Source organism: Ovis canadensis, chromosome 10 (genome assembly GCF_042477335.2).
Source record: "Ovis canadensis isolate MfBH-ARS-UI-01 breed Bighorn chromosome 10, ARS-UI_OviCan_v2, whole genome shotgun sequence".
NCBI classification, from domain to species: Eukaryota; Metazoa; Chordata; class Mammalia; order Artiodactyla; family Bovidae; genus Ovis; species Ovis canadensis.
In genome coordinates this window covers 50564921-50582914 of record NC_091254.1, presented here as the reverse complement: position 1 = coordinate 50582914, position 17994 = coordinate 50564921, and the positions used below count along the sequence as shown (strand labels likewise).

The window sequence follows — 17994 nt, the reverse complement described above, 5'->3', positions numbered from 1 at the left end:
GTTAGAAAATAGGAAGTAATAGCATATATTTTTCTAAAGAACAAACAAGGTTTCTGTTACAAATTATTTGCTAGGATAGAATTCAACACCTGATTTGACTTATAAAACTTTCTATAACTAGTGTTTCATTGTGAACTCGTATACAGAGATTAAGAGTACCTTAAGAGTTTGGAAAACCAGGTCCCTAGCACCACCTTGTTAAGAAATGAAAATTCTTGGGCCTTTAAGTCACACAGTGGGGCCCAGCAGTCTGTTGTAAGATTTCTGACAGGGAAAAAGACACCACTTCTTCCTTCTAGAATTAAATATACATCTTCCATTTTATTTAACTGTCAAAGTTACTGTTTTCCTTGAATGAAGTTTCTTTTCACTGACCAGAAAATAAAGTCTGGAATGAAAAGCAGTAGATTGGCCATATAAAGCCGTATCTTCAGCATCACAGCATGGTTGGCCTGTGTAAATCGGGGTTTTTTCTTCTGCATATTTTTTCACTTAAGGAAGGAACCTATGTACCAAAACACTCTGAAAATTTAATGCCAACAAAACCCCCAAAGGATAAAGTAATTCTCTGTAAACCTATTTTCAAAGAGCAATTATAAATTATAATTGATTAATCAGTAAAAAGAGTTTTTAAAAATAAAACAATGAATTTTTAAAGGGTAGGGCAGGCAGGGTAGAGCTCGTTGGTCTAGAACTTAAGAATCAGTGCCTTCACTACCACGTCAGGGACGTGAAATCCCAATAAGCCATGTGGTGTGTCCAAAGTTTAATAAATAAATTGTTGGATCCCACTGCACACCACCACCACCACCACCCCCTACCCCCAGCAAGGTCCTGTTCAGTAGACAATGTGTAGAGCTGGGAATTGGCATTTTCAGGAAGTTTCCAGGTGATAGTGATTTTGACTTGAAGCTTTGAGAACAACAACCCAATGTAATTCCAGGGCTAGATAGCAGCCTGATAAACAGCTGTCATATTGTGTGTCCATGAGACCTCAGATGCTTTGAAAAGGTGACACTTCCCAAAAGTCAGTGCTTTTCACTCACTGTGTGCAGATCCCCTGGGACCCTATTAAGCCAGTGGTCTGATGTCATCGGTCTCCTCTCACAAGCAGTACTCAGGAAAGGCTGAGGTTCCTGTTCCCCAAGACCACTGTAACAAGAACAGATTAAAATCACCAGATTGGGGTGGGGGTGAGGGAAGAAATATCCTTAATACTTTTGGGATCTATTAGGATGACAATATACCATTCATGATGGTTGTCAATAATGATCATATAGTGTGAATGACTGTAAAGAACTTTATGATTTTTTAAAATATTAGAAAATCTGTTTCTAAAATACTCTTAAAAAGGTAGAAAGCACCAAGGGAAAAAATGGGAGTGCATGTCCCAGGTTGAATCTGATTTTACGATGTTGAGTCATTTTTAAGATTATACGCTTTCCTAAGGGACACAAGACTAAAATTTTAGGCTGAGAATCACTAGAAAACAGGAGGGACTTTTTTCCTGCGTAAATAGGACCTGTTCATTGCATTTCTATTCCCTGTCCAGTCTTGCCTAAAGACAAATCAGTATATTATCACCAGTGGGGGAAATTGGAGCTAAAACCTCAAATCTTCCACAAACAAGGGTAGCAACCCTCCGAGTCGCATACAAAGACAGAAGCACGGGTTTCAACTTGCCCATAACCTGTTCTAATGCTAACACGTGGACCAGGTCATTCAGCAAGTCCTAGCATGGGGAAGATGAAAGGAGTGGCGACTGCAGGTGAGGGCTGACCTGAAAGGAAACTGGCAAGTTTTCCTCAGTTCTCAACTTTGGGCTCACACAGGAAGCCAAATTTCAAGTAGCTTCATCCATGTTTCCTTTTCTCCTAGGATTACAATAAAATCAGATTTAGCCGTTTAAAAACAAGTTTAAATGATAAATTAAAAATCATATATGTTATCTCATTTGACAGTAATTAAGTTCCACCAAGACGCCGTTTAAATCTCTACCTCATCTGATTATGTCCATTCAGTCAAGACTGTACTTTCTTTCCTGACAGAAAATCAACTGACTTAAAATTCTGCTCAATTTTGTGTTTCGGCAGCAGAGAAAACACTTAAATCCTAGATGGTAGTGTCCTGTTTTCATTTTCCATAGATAGGTCCTCTTGTCTGGACTGCTGGTTCCTCATCACAGCCCCGTGACGCTTATAATACAAAATCCTACATAGGATCCCGATTCCTATTCTATCTACAAAACGTTATTCGGCTTGCTCCAAAGCAGGGCACATAAAACCTGCTGTGCTCCATCAGATGACTTCTTACCTACCAAGACAGCATGCACTCCAGGTTTTCTGCTGGGGTACAGGTTTATGTTTATTGTTACCTCATCCGTATGAAATGTGTCTTAATAGCATCCCTGAAATACTAGTGCCGTAGTACACAATTATAATTGAGAAGTAAATAACTAGTTTTAGGCTCACTACTAGTAGTGACCCAAATATACCAGAAGTAACTATCCTCAACTGGTACTTTTCAAACCCGTTTAGGTCTCAGATTACCTGAAAATTGGATGAAGTATCACCCTCCCTGCCAAAAGCATGCAAAAATTATGTGAAACTGCTGCATGTGAAACAGACTCACAGCCAACAGGCTCCATAGTCCCAGTTTAAAAACTTTAAATACTTTTTCAAGCAAAGCATGCCATAAATCAACAAAAATTAGGTTTTATATTATTTCCATCTGCAACTAGCATTCTACATTAGTTTTACATTATCTTTGGTAAAACCAAGGATGAGAAGAAAAATGGAAATAAAATGGACACCCGGATTACTTCTTACAGACACAATGATACCCGGACTACTAAAGATTTTAATTACCTTCAGTGAACCCACAAATTTTGCAAAGCACTAACTACACTGAAAACTAAAAGGTACTCTCCAGAATTCAGAAACTGCTAGTTGCCAGTCTTAAAAAGGGTGGTTTACCTTAATCCTTTAATTCAATATTTAAAAACAATCCCTAGAGTTTTGTGTAAAGAAGTAGTCTCTGAGATTCCTTGGTGGTACAGTGGTTAAGAATCCACTGCCAATGCAAAGGACACAGGTTCGATTCCTCGTCTCGAAGTCCCACATGCCGTGAGGCAACTAAGCCTGCGTGCCGCAACTACTGAAGCCCACCCACCTTAGAGCTGGTACTCTGCAACTAGAGAAGCCACGGCAACCAGAGAATAGCCCCCACTCCACAACTAGAGAAAGCCTACACACCATCGAAGACCCAGCACAGACAAAAAACTAAAATAATGATGTAGTCTCATACCAAATGTGGCCAGATTTACTCTGCACTGGATTGTAACCAGTAAGACACTTACAGATGTCCTGCTACCCACATCCATTCAGTGATGCTCATAATTTGGAGTTAAGAATCTGAGGAGATACAGAAGTTTCATATCCTTTTAATATTTTCTGATCCTGAGGAATATTAAAAATGTGAAAACCAAAAATTGCATTTAAATAACTTTTTTGGCAGTGCCACAAGGCTTGTGGGAAATTAGTTTCCCAACCAAACAACAAACCCAGGACCGTCAGTCAAAGTGCCAATTCCTAATCACTGGACTGTGAAAAAATTCTCTAAAAAAAGTTCTTTAACTAAAATCTGAAGCTGTAACTATACCAAAACTAGGTGACAAACGTGGTCTGTTTTTAATTTTAGGATGAAAAGCTCAATCAGAACTTTGTAAGGTCTTCACAGTGGATAGGAATCTGCCTGCAAATGCAAAGCACACAGGTTTGATCCCTGGTACGGGAATATTCCATATGCCACAGAGCACCTAAGCTCTCGTACCACAAATCCTGAGCCCACGTGCTTCAAGAGAGAAGCCACCATGATGAGAAATCTGAGTACTGCAACGAAGACTAGCCCCCATTCACCAGCACAAAGCACTCATAAATATTTTAAGTCATTGGCAGAGTTACTTTAAAAAAAAAAAAAAAAGAGCTGTGTGAGAATTAATGTTTGATTTTACATTCCATGCCAGTACATCTGAAATGGCTGGTAACAGTGAAAACCAAAAAGACTCCAACCACACCGTAAGATTTTTTCACACAGTCAGAAATGTGAATAGCCAATACTACATGCACTTTTCTGATGACTTTTCTCAAAGAAACAAACATTAAAAATACAGAAGGCATATTCTTAACAGTCAACTATGTACCAATGAGATGGAGTACTCACATTCTCATTTTCCGCTGAGTATACAAGTCAATTATTATTACATAGTCTATTATATAAATTATATAGAAATAATAGTACATTGCAAGAAGTAACTATGGAAGATAAATACTACATAATTCAACAAGTAAGGAGGTTGAGGAATACTCTACAAAGCTCTTCCAATTACAACACATGAATTGTAAAAACTGAAGAAATAGGATTTTAATAATGGCTCATGGTGAAAAATACCTTGCCAGAAATCACCCCCAAAGGTAATGTTCTCCTCTAGAGCAGACTCCTGTGGTATTGAACCATAAAGGAATCACATTCTTTATTAGCAAGCTCGCAAATGCCTTTTGAGAAATTCTGAAGTTTGTAGTTATGGAGAAGGGGACATCCTCCTGATTGTTACCCTCTGTGATCTTATGCAGAACCAAACATGATCCTCTGCCTTGATGGCAAAGACACCACAATAATGGCTGCTAAAACAATAAACCAAAGGCCACTACCATAGGCAACTTACAACAGACAAAATATGTACTGTACTCTTTACTGAAATAATCTCATTCTATTACCTAATACATTCTCTATAAGCAAGAAAGAATATGTCTTCAAAGATTATAGAGAAATAGTTTGTGATTAAGAGAACAGTATACCAAAAATTCAGATGTCATTATTTTCCAAGAAAACATAAAAGCAGTGAATCTGTTAAAAACATAACAATACATATTTACAAGTTCTTCCTGCTTTTTGATGTAATACAATTTCAACTGATGAACACATGATACAAGAAAATACACCTTCAATTGACTGAATTTATTAGAAGGTAGACATTTTCTCAACATGACTTTAATTTTCATGACTTCTGGATTGAAAATTTGCAATAAAACTTAAAAAATCTAAGGCTTTGACTTTCTATCAGGTTCGTGGATCTTCCACCCATGTTATCATGCCAAAAGATATCACAAGTTCAACTAATAAGTTTCATCTTTCAGCTGGTATTATACAAAAATATGTAATAAAAACATTCAATTTGAATTCCCAACATCATCTGGCTTTTCAGAATTCTAAAAGCTATCTGTACTTAAAAAATATATATATATATATATACATATATATATAATCTCATAGGTTATATACACAGATCAGTGAGTTTTATACCAGCTAGTAATGAAACTTACACAATCTAGTTATAAACAGCAATTAAGAGTATGGTAAAAGAAAGGCAAATGTGCTTCACTAAAAAGGTACCTTAATGGCCAAAACTATCTGAAAAGGTAATCACCATGAGAAGTTACTAGGGAAACATAATGCACCTGCGTCTCAACAGTGAAAACCAACAGGACTGATGCTGGAACGGATACAGAGCTGCAGGCATCATCACTGCTCTCAGGCTACAAGGCCAAGCAACTCTGGAAAACTGCTTGGCTGTTTCATACGCAACACTCAGCAACTTCACCCTTAGGTGTCTTCCCCATGAAAAATGAAATGTGTAACTAATTTGCAGAAGAACATTCTGAATGTATCTGCCATATGTGCAAAAGCAATTGTCATAAGAGAAAAAAAGACCTTGGAATTGAAAAACACCACTGAAAATTGTCAAACTTAATTATGTTCCCAAATTCCTACAAAGGCATTTCAAGTTAAAAAACAAACAAAACCCGAAACAGAGAAAGCAAAACTCTTCAAAACAAAAGTTAAACAAAAAAAAATCCAGGGACTTCACTGATGGTCCTGTGGTTAAGAATCTGCCAGCCAATGCAGAGGACACCGGTTCAACCCCTGGTCTGGGAAAACCCACATGCCTCAAGGCAGCTAAGCCCCTGTACCACACGCCTGAGCTCACAAGCTAAAACTACTGTAACCTACGCACGCCGAGCCTGTGCTCCACAAGAGAAGCCCATGCACTCCAACTGGAGGACAGCCCCTGCTCTTTGGAACTAAGACAAACACATGCACAGCGTGTGAAGACTCAGCACAGCAAAAAAATAATTTTTTAAAGGGAAAAAGCCCAGCAGCATTATCGGGTTGTGATAGTACTTCTCAAGTGCCCTCCCCCAAAAAGCCAAAGAAAACCAGCCTCTGTGGTTGTATACTCAGGTTAAGTTTTAAAAGCAAGTTCAGCTACAGCAACGATAAACTGTGTGTTGTACTCAAGATGACATTACTTGTTCAGCCTCCACTGTTTACTTTAAAAATTCAATATTCCAAATACATTACTGTCACACAGAATCCCACAGTAGTTACTTCACAAATTAACCATGTTCACAGATAATGAAAAGGAAATAGAATGAACAGTCAAGTTTTTTCAACATATACTTCAAACCACTTAAAAACAGCATCTAACTTACATTGAAGATACCATGTAAATGAACAAACTAGGAAAAGCATTTCTTGCAGAACCCACTACGCATTCATATGCAATGAATAATATCACAGTGCTGTACTTAGGAGACATCGTTCTTTAGTTGCTCAGTTGTGTCCGACTCTCTTGCAACCCCAAAATATCAAACAAGTTTAATGTGCACTGTTGAGAGTTGATCATCTATTTAAATCTACTTAAATCCAAGGTGGAAATAGGTGCTGAGCGACCTCAGCGAGGTGGCCAGAGGCTCACCTTCTCAGACGCTCTTTCACTCTGGGTGCCAGCTACCAGGCCTCTCTCACAGAAACTGTTTCTGAGTTAGTGTGTCCCAAACAGTATTTCCCTGAAAATTCAGCAGGCGAAAAAAATGTGTTGGGGTTCTCCATAATAGCTTACAGAAAAAAATCTAAATGAACTTTTTGGCCAACTCAATACACTGAGGTGGTTAAATGTCTTAATGCTCTGTTCATAAGCACTGCACAAGATTCCAACCATTTCTTCTGAAGAAAAAAAAAATGGGGGGGGGGACTGAAAAGTCAAAAAATGGGAGAGTTTTTTAAAAAAATCCTGTCACAATTTTTAAAAGTGCAAAATTGTATTGATTATTGGGGAGTTTGAGAAATTCACAACTCTCCAAACTAGATGACTAGAAAACATAAAAACACAGCATAAAAAAACCATAAAATCATCCATCATAAATCTCACTTCTCAAACTTTTTATGTCTCCACAACATCTGAACATACAACATGCTCACCTCAGCAAATGCTAGGAGGGCTGCTTGATGTCCCGCCACTTGGCCAAGGACCCCACAACCCTTCACAAAGCACCACAGGAACTACAGAAATGTGTGGGCACCTCGGCACTCCCTTGAGTACCTTATTAAACTATATATGCTATCGTATTTCCCATTTTTGGTCACCATGAGGGCTTACAAAGACATATTTTAAAAATCTCACTGTGACTTCCAGGAACTCCAGTGAGAGCCTGGAAAGCTGCCTGCTAACTGATTTCACAAAGCAAGGTGGGCAGGGCAGCAAGAACCCCTTTAGAGCCTCAACTCAAACAGTGTCCCTCAATAAACTGCTCCAGAACCACTTTACTCCAAACAGCACTCAACTGAAACTGTTCACATACTAATGCATTAACACTGCTACTGCGGTAAAACGAAAAAAGAGAAGGCAGGCTTTTAAACAGATCCCCCCTTTCCCACCCCAGAAAACAGTATGGAACGAAAGGCACAAGATATAGGGTTACGTTCCTGCTGGGACAAAACAAAAAGTTGAAACAAGTCTGGAGTTTTGAACATTCTAAATTTGTGTGTGTGGGATCATCTAGCTACATCCAAGTGACTGAAAAATAGGAAATTTAAATGGCTTCAAGGATGAAAATCGGACTCCACTGTCTGTCATTTCCTGGCTAAACTTCATTGAGGCCCACAGATGAGCTCCCCTCAAGAGTAGACAAGACACCTTTCATGACCATCAAAGCTGAGCCCACTGCATCCGAGTCATTGAAAGCCTGTGTGAACCAACCCAGCTCCCCTTCCCTTCTCTTTACTGGTCACTGGTCTGCCTGTTGCTTGCATCCTGGGCTCTCCTTCAGTCAAGTCCTTCATGAGCTGCTACAAGCCTTTCAGGTCAGTTCATTTCAGTTGCTTAGATATGTCCAACTCTTTGCGACCGCATGGACTGCAGCATGCCAGGCTTATCTGTCCATCACCAACTCCTGGAGCTTACTCAAACTCACGTCCATCGAGTCAGTGATGCCATCCAACCATCTCATCCCCTGTTGTCCCCTTCTCCTCTCGCCTTCAATCTTTCCCAGCATCAAAGTCTATTCCAGTGAGTCAGTTCTTTGCATCAGGTGGCCAAAGTATTGGAGTTTCAGTTTCAGCATCAGTCCTTCCAATGAATATTCAGGACTGATCTCCTTTAGGATGGACTGGTTAGATTCCCTTGCAGTCCAAGAGACTCTCAAGAGTGTTCTTCATTCAACACCACAGTTCAAAAGCATCAACTCTTCAGCACTCAGCTTTCTTTATAGTTCAACTCTCACATCCATACATGAGTACTGGAAAAACCATAGTTTTGACTAGATGGACCTTTGTTAGCAAAGTAATGTCTTTTCTGAACCACAAACCAGGTCACATCACTGCCCGGCCCAGCCCAAGCCTTTTCTTTGGCTTCTCATTTCATCAAGTAAGAGTCTCATGGCCTCCATACACGTGGCTCTAGACTTGTGTTCTCAATAGGCCAGAACTGCTCCCAAGAGGGAGAAAATTAGTTGGTCAGCAAAAATCTTAAATTTTATGTATAAAGCACAAATACAATATACAAACAGCTATCTGTGGTGCTAAAATTTCACTCAATGGGACGGTTGAGGGCTTCAGTCAGATAAAAATGGGAGGAAAGAGGGGTAAGAACCCTCGGTTCACTCAGTTCCAGCTACAGTCCCTTCCTTGCTGTAAATGGTACCCCTCAGCTTGAACAGGACTCACCTTCAACCTCTAACCTCCCAAGCCTTCTTCTCCTCCTGTCATTCATAATCAGCTCAAGAGCTGCCACCCCTCCTCAGGAAAACCTCCAGGCTGTCCTGGCTAAGTGGACAACCCACCCCCTTCCACCGCCCCCAGTGATGTGGATCCCAGCTGCAGCCCCAGCACCAGCAAGGCCATACCACATGTTCAAGAACACTGCTCACCTGCAATAATAACCACCACGCATGAGGGAACAGAACACCATGGAGAGAATACTCATCATGACAGTGGATACTGGGAAAGTGACCTGTGACTATCAGATTTTAAATTTAAAGTGAAATTTTAATATCAACAGCAAAGAGGGGGAGGATTCTTCTAGAATAAAGAATTCCCAGTTCTTCCTACTCTTGCTATTTAAGAGGTGAACTTCAAGTCAAGCACTCCACTGTTAATACACTGACCCATTAGCTCTCCCTAGTTCAATCATATAATTTCTCTTCCTAGACTTTTACCATCACCTGCAAAGATGCCATTATTTCCTATCAACATTTGACATTTACTGAGTTTATGCCCTCAGCTAACGACTGCTGGGGGTAATGTTAAGTTTCCACTGTCCACAATAAGGAAGGCAGTATCTGAAAAACAATCTTAAAAACACACATACCTGGGCTTTCCTGATGGCTCAGTGGTAAACAATCTGCCTGCCAATGCAGGAAACATGGGTTCATTCCCTGATCTCAGAAGATACCACATGCCACGAAGCAACTAAGTCCCTGTGCCACAACTCCTGAGCCTATGTTGTCTACTGAAGCCCACACCATAGAGCCCATACTCTTCAACAAGAAAAGCCACCACAATGAGGAGCCCAAGCACCACAACTAGAGAAAAAAGTCCATGTAGCAACAAAGACCCAGCACAATCAAAAGAAAAAAAAGACGACCCCAAAACCACACATGCCCAATGGCCTAGTAGAAATTTTATCCTACAGACATATTCACACAGTCTCTATTCTGTGTACCCAACAACATGCTACAGAGCATATAATGGGGAGAAAAAAAAAGAATCAATGAAACACTGTCCCCAAAAGATCTGGTACACATACCTATGACCTACCAGTAAGTATAAGAGTGAGGGATCATTTAGAACACTGAAAATAGAATATTGTGAGATGATTAATAGAAGTGTGTAGTGTGCTTGCATATGTATTGTGTTTAGAATGTAAACAAACATGTATGTGAATGCACAAAACCTTCCAGATGGATGCACAAGAAATTGTAACCATGGCTGCTCCTGGACAGAGAAGCTGGGTGATGTGTAGACAGTAGCAAGAAAGTTTCACTGTGCACCAATCTGTATCTCCATGTTTGTGTATTAGATGCATATTATTAAAAAACCTCAAAATACACTGAATTAGTTTATGCATCAATAGTATTTGAAGGCCTCTTGATTTTTATCAGATGTTAATGCTTTCTAATACACAATGGTGTGACAAAGAAGAATTTCCAGGTCTCCAAGGACTTGAATGCTGCTACAGTACACAGCCTGCACTAAACAGGGCTTATTCCACCTTTGGTTTCCACACTAATGCTGGCCATTAACCAAGTATGAATTAAGTAAGTTATTTAAGTGTGAATTTCTAATGAATACAATGGCAGTATTCTATGGAGCCTTAAAGGTTTAGCTGTATTCCAGTATAAGACTCAGTTCACCAAAGCCTTCAAGTTCAACCTAAACATCCACAGAGATGTGTGAAGGGTGTATCAGCCCCTAAACTATATACATGTGCACTGGTCAACTATCTGCTTCACACTTTATCAATTGGTGCTCACTGTTGATGACTGTCAGAATTCTCAAGCCAAGATCATTTCCTAAGCTGAATGATTTTCCATACTCAGCACCCTTTCTAGATGTCACAAGAACTTGAAGAGCTCCATCCTGACCTCACTGCTCTGTTCCTGTAAGTTAGTGGCACCAAAATGGTATACCAGATTTGGGGTTCAAAACCAGTCAATCTTGCCTTTCTTCCACATAACCTCCCCAACATTCAATTATCCATCACGTTCTGATCATTCTGTAATTCACTGATATATCTTGATTTGATTCCTACTTTTACTCTCCAATCCTGTTCCTGATCCCAACAGGCTGTCTGGCCTGCAAGTCTGAGTTTAACCAAATTTGTCCTTCCACAATCCAGGTAACTTTTATGAGATACAAATCTCAGGAGTTACTCTCTTGCCACTATGCTCCTTGTGGATATCATGGAGTAAGAGCTGACTAGTTTTCCAGTCTCACTTTGGCTAACTTCTCACTTCATACACTTTTGTTCATACCGAGTCCTCATTGATACCACCTGCTCCCGAAACAAGATGCAGCTCACCTTGGAGACAATACTGGGACATCTCTACCTCCCCAAACTTTGGACACACTCATGAAGTAACTCTCCTGCCCTGAACAAAAACATTCCCTTCTCATTCATAGTATGTATATCCTTCCCAACTAGTTTATCTTATTTCCACTTATCTTCTCCAAACTCCCTGTAACAATTCTGAACAGGTTTCACATGTACTGTACCAAATCACCAAGTGTCCCCAGCACTGCCACTGAACTGTGCATAGCAGGTGATTATTTCACATGAGCAAACACTCTAATAAGCCCAGCACAAGGTACACTCTTTTCTGATAACAAGACTCCAAGACCTATTGTGTATTCACACATGCTCTCTTGAATTCTCCCTTCTTCTGCTTCCCAATTCATGCAGATATGACCAACCTCAACCATGCTGGTATGCACCAGCCATCCCTGCACTGCACTTTACCTCCTGTGCTGTACTCGAACCGCAAGAGTTGAAGTTTCTCAAAAATATGAACACCTTGTGTCCACCCAACACTGGCTCCTTGGCCTTAAATAAAGCAAACCCTTTTCATATGGAGCTAGTAGACTTTCTTCAGAACCAATGATTCAGAATCACCAGCCACTTCTAGTGAATACCTAGGCTTTATCCACATCTAACAATAACGTGATCCTTTACAATTCATTTGTGGACCCTATACGTTTTTTTTAAATTCATTTATTAAAAAAATGTAGTAGCAGCATATATCCAAGTATCATGACAGCAATAAAATGTCTACATTAAATTAGCATTTTTAATACCTACATCATGATGTGATAAAATTCGTTTAAAGAAAAAAAGCAAAATGCACTGTGGCACTAGCACCCATGCTGTGTACGTGCGCTCACACACTGTCCAAAAGAAAAGAACTAGTAAAGGACAAACTGGAAGAGAACTGTAGTTAACGGTCATGATGAACTGTCCAGGGTTCACTTAATGCTTAACCTTGCCGAGCACATGCCAAGAGGAACACATGGATCCAGCAGAGCCCTGGAGCACCAAGGGGCTGCTGCGGCTGTTCCGACAGCTCGGGTGGGAGCAAACAAGGCCAGCCTCCAGAGGGAGCCCCGTAAAGATGATGATGAGGAGCAAGGGAAACTGAGGAAATATTCAAGATAAAGGGCCCTGGGAAAATTTTATGAAAAACTGAAATAGTTCAAACACCTAATTAATTGGTCTTAAAAACCAATTGTCTTTCTACACTAATAAGTATAAAGGCAAGAAATTGAACCATAATTCAATAAAATGTATTAAAACATATTTGTATTTCAAATACTACATATTCGGCTATATATATTAAAAAAGTTAAACATCTAATTCAACTTGATTATATTTATTTGACCTTCATTAGAAGTTAGGACAATATACACACAACTGTAACATGCTGATTTTTACCTGAAATGGCACTATACTGTAAACTAGAAAAAATTTTTGATCCTCTCCAACTGCATTTATCTCCCAACTTTTCAGCAGCTCTGACGTTAGGAGCAAAGAAATCTCAAAACAGAAAACTGCTGTTTGCAGGTTCCCAGATGGTGGCACCACACCCACTCTTCATACTCTGCCCACGTTAATCTGTCTTCACCATAAAGCACCTAGTCAGAAGACTTACAGAAGCCAAAATGCAGGAATGAAGTATTATCACTATACACTTAAGTTTACTATATAATCTATAAACATTTCAAAACACCATCTCAAAGGCGACCCAGAAAAGCAAACAATGACTATAAGTAATTTTAAAAATCCCCAGAATCCATCCAATTGAACAGTAATAAATGTTAACCAAAAGACCACAATAACGGAAGCAAACAAGTGAAAACAGGGTGCAGTGAAAGGGAGCCAGCAGCCTTAATCAGGGCATAACCCTTGAATAGGAATTAACAACACAAAAGACCGAAGAGAAGTTTCTTCATATTACATATTACATGCTTTTTCTCCTCCCAATATTTGTACAAACTAATATCTCAATCTTTTTTTTGATACAATACCCAATTTACCAAACAAAGCCTGAGAGGAACAACTATTGCCTTCAAAACAGAGCATTACTGAACTATTTCTCCTGGAAACCATAACCACGGAGCCACCTGACAGTTCAGTCACTAGAGGAATTACCACCATCACCATCTGTGTCCGCTGGCACACACATGACGATCATGCTCCCTGACAAGCTGTTCTGGCCCACTTGTCCCCTTCTCTCCAGGCCATACCAATGCCAGGAAAACAAGAACAGAACCTTCAAAAACCAGCAGCCTTTGGTTGACACTCAATTAGAGAACACCAGACTCTCCTGGAGAGGACTCTGGCAACCTGCTGCCCTTTCTCATGAATGCCTGGTGCTCCTCTGGTACCAACCTCCACTGCGTGGAACTCAGCCACTCACAAAACTGCAGTGAGAGCCTTTTTAAGTTAGAACTGGTACCAGCAACCTCGCCTCCCCAGGCTCCCCTGTCCATCCCAAACCACTCCCTTTACATTCTCCCTTCTTTCCTAGCTCCTCACTCTCTTTTTAGACATGTTTCTATAGATGTATATAAGGGCATATAGTCTCCCAAATCCTATTACACATGCGGCTCTGCCCAATGTTCTGCCTGCTCTTCTTGCTCTAACTCCCCACTGTGATGACAGCTAAGAACTTGCCAGTTCTCACGTTTCCCTCACCATTCACCAGACTCCAAGCTCACAGCCGGCAAAGACCAAGTCTGTTTTCTTCATTATTTACACACAGGCTAAGACAAAAGCTGCTTAAAAACTGTCTACTGAATGAATAAGCAACCTGGGAGTCTCATCCGCACAGATGAGCTGCAAACTCTCAAGTCTATGCCATTTCCTCTTGGATATCTCCTCAGACCAGTTCAAGAAATAGAAGTACCAACTGTGCCATGATACTGGGAACACTGATAAAAGGTAAGTAAAAAGCAGGTACAACAAACAAGCACCACACACTGACGAGCTGATAGGAATGAGGAGAAGTGGTCTAGTTCTGTGGGGAAAGGGTCCTCCTCAGAGACCCAGGGAAACAGGAGCCATCTCAGGGCTCAGTGAGCAAGGGCAGAAAGATGGCGGGACGGAAACACAAGAGCAGGTCAAATAATGCCCATGGCCAACAAGACAGCAGGGGCTCTGTTCAGACAGAACTACTGCATCTGGCACAGGGTAGGAGCCTTTTAGAAGGAAGCACAGGACATTATATGGAGAATAACTGCGAGAGAGACAGTAAAAGCAGGACCAGCTTGAAGTGTACTAAGTCACCTTCAGTGATAAATGACAAGGCCTTTCTAGGTCATTGTTCATCAGATAGAGAAGCTTTATACAGTCTTTAAAACCCCAAGGAACCACTGTAGGAAGTCAAATCCAAAATATTACAAAACCGAGTGGACAGCCATTCTCTCCCTCAATCAGCTACACCCCATGCCCAGTCCTGAGCACTTACCTTCCGTGTCTCAGCAAACGGTATCACCACTGGCCCAGCACTCAGACCAGATACCACAAGGTCACCAGCACCCTAACCTCCTGCTCCCACCAGATCACTACAGTCGGCCCTGGGCATGCGCAGGGGGCTGGTTCCAGAACCCCCTCAAAACACCAAAATCCTCTATAATATGGCAAAGCATCTGAATATAAACCATGTTCATCCTCCTATATGGTAAGTATCTTTACATCACTTACAATACCAAATATAATGCAAACGTTATGTAAATAGTTGCCTATGACAAATTGAAGTTTCAATTTTTGGAACTTTCTGGAATTCCCTACCCCTCCCACCCCCACACTTTTCAGTCAGCTGTTAGTTTAACATGTGGATACAGAATCCAGGGACACAAGGGCCAACTGTGGTCTCAAACCGTACTCTATGTGTAAAATATTTGGCTGGAATCTGAACCTTCATAAATACTAAAGATCCTGTCAAGGAGCATGTGTAGCTGGGGAGGGGGGGTTAGGGAATCAATAGTCTATGTGGTCACCTGGCTTTCCATTTATGACCTAGCCACCCCTGTCCTGACCCCGCCCCTCATCTCAAACTCAAAATTTAACAATCTTCACTTCTCCACCCTGACTCCTGGCCCTGGACAGCTCGTTGTTAACTGCTCACTGCCCCACAGTCCTCTCTCCAACTCCCACCTAAAAATCTACCCTGGGCAAATACTTACTCACCTTTAAGTCCTGCTCAAAAATGATCATCTTAATGAAGTCTTCCCAACATGACTGGATATTCGCTTCTGGGTTTCCAGAGCACTTCCTAATCGTTTCATTACTACCAACTGGCCTAACAGTTTGCTTAATCCCAAGAGGTAGGTGCCATATTTGGTTCATTTTTGTATTCTCATTACTGAATACGGAGTCTGTCTTACAGTTGGTGTCATTCATCCACTAAACATTTAGTAAGGACTTGCTAGGAACTGAAAATATATCACTAATTGACAGATAAGGTCCTTAACTTTCTCAGAACTGACTCCTAGATTAAATGGAGTAAATAAATGAAGAAAATTTCACAAAGTTTTAGGAGAAATCTTACATGACAAAGTGTCTTCAGGAGTTAACAGTAAATATTTTATAAAGAAAGTGTCAGGTAGATAATATACAAAAGTAAAGGGTGTAAAACGTGTGTCACTACCTCCTGAGAACTGGGAGTTCAGCAGCGCTGGCCACTCCTGCACAAACACCAACTCATCATACAGGAACACTGTCCCACCCTGACACCTCACGGTGAGCATACACTCAGCAAACCCTCAACCTCAAGTTATTCTTTTTACAAGATAAAAATAAACAGATTCATAACTATAGGCCATGTAACAGGATGCGAGGATTACAATCATGTAAGGAAAATAACAGAATTTGACAGTTACTATCCTAGACCAGCATTTCCCAGAAGAAAAATAATGCAAACAAAAGAAATTCTCAATTTCATAAAAGTCAACATTGAAGGGGGGAAAAAAGCAGCAAATGAAATTAACTTCATAGTATACTTTATTTAACCGAATATATCCAAAATATTACCAACAAGTAGTCATATGAAAGGTTGAGATAGTTTATTCTTTCTTCATACCAAGTCTCTGCAATTTTGTGTCTATTTTACACATCTACTTCAAATGGCAAATTTTCTTCAATACTTATATATTAGGTTTCATTAAACTTAAGATGCAAAAGTAAATTCACATACCCAAATTATCCCAAATATGCTTACACTGCATTGATAACCAAATTTAAGTTAATTATAATGCAATTAAAACCCAGTCCCAGCCTTACCAGTCCTGTTCCAAAGACTCAACAGCAACCTGTGGCCGCCACATGGGACAGTGCAGCTACCACAGCGGACTGACTATACCACTTACTCGACCACAACTCTGTTTTATCGGAACAGACTACACTTAAGAGGGTTCTGTCCCTTTATCTCCGGAGATAGTCATTTTCCAGTCTCCTTGTCTAATAAAGCAGCTATCATTTTCTCTAGTCATCTCAACTATCTGTCACTGAGTGTCTTCAGATCTAGAATGCAAATGCCAGAGAGCTGAGGGCAGGACTGCCTTTGGCACAGCTGTCTCTGCAGTACCCAGGCTGCAGAACACTACTGCCAATATCCGACTGCTGAAACCAGTCTTGTTTACATGTTGCTAAATTATTTAGTATGTGTATTATGTGGATATGACCTAAGGAAAAAAAAAAATATATCAGATCTGTATTTTTAACCCAGAGAAATCATCCAGTCATTGTCTAAAAGATCATAATGTGAATAACTTGGCTTACCTATCTCTAACACTTGAAGCACAAACACTAGGATATATATTAAATTTCGTCTTCTTGAAATATAAACACATTACATTGCAAAGCAGAAATTAAGAATCTGAATAGGTATTTCTATATTGTACTTCACAGCCCCCAAATTTGGAACGTGTCATTTTCCAAGAACTTCTGATCTTCCTCCTACATATAATTTACAAGATTTAATGGCTCAAGATAAAGGCCCATTAAGCATAATATACAGCTAACAAGCAAAAAAACAAGGTATCTTAAATTTTCCTAATAAATCATTATGCATAAATCTAAATAGCAGCAACACATCATAAAACTTTGATGGCTTCCCGGAAAGATAATGGTGGGGGGCTGTAAGAAGCAAAGGCAAAGTCTGAATCCAAAAACTACAGCAACATAAAACTTATATTCAAACCCAAGAGTTTCCTTCTTCAAAATTTATCATTTTTCTGCATTCATATGCCTAAAAATAGTTAAGCATTGACTTTTGTGGATGTCCAAGGACTTCCCTGGTGGCTCAGATGGTAAAGCTTCTGCCTACAGTGTGGGAGACCTGGGTTCAATTCCTGGGTCAGGAAGATTTCCTGTAGAAGGAAATGGCAACCCACTCCAGTATTCTTGCCTGGTGAGCTACAGTCCATGGGGTCATAAAGACTCAAGACAGGACTGAGTGACTTCACTTTCACTTTCAAGGACTGCCAGCCACAGGACTTCAAATCAATTCTTGGCTGAAGAAAACTAGCAATAAACATTTAAACAGGAAAAACAAATATATCTAGAAATCTATCCATATGAATTTGCTTTAAAGGATGGAT

General features: G+C 40.1%; 1 protein-coding gene across 5 annotated transcripts in view; it reads right to left on the bottom strand.

Annotated features, from left to right (window-relative positions):
* Positions 1–17994, bottom strand: part of PSPC1 (paraspeckle component 1) — a 92713-nt gene that overhangs the window by 18611 nt on the left and 56108 nt on the right. For all 5 annotated transcript variants that reach the window (XR_011259478.1, XR_011259481.1, XR_011259479.1 and 2 more), the window contains exons 7-8: positions 1781–1874; positions 1047–1152 (exon numbers count right to left, since the gene is read on the bottom strand). The gene's annotated coding sequence lies outside the window, so the exon portion shown is untranslated. The remainder of the gene's footprint in view (positions 1–1046; positions 1153–1780; positions 1875–17994) is intronic.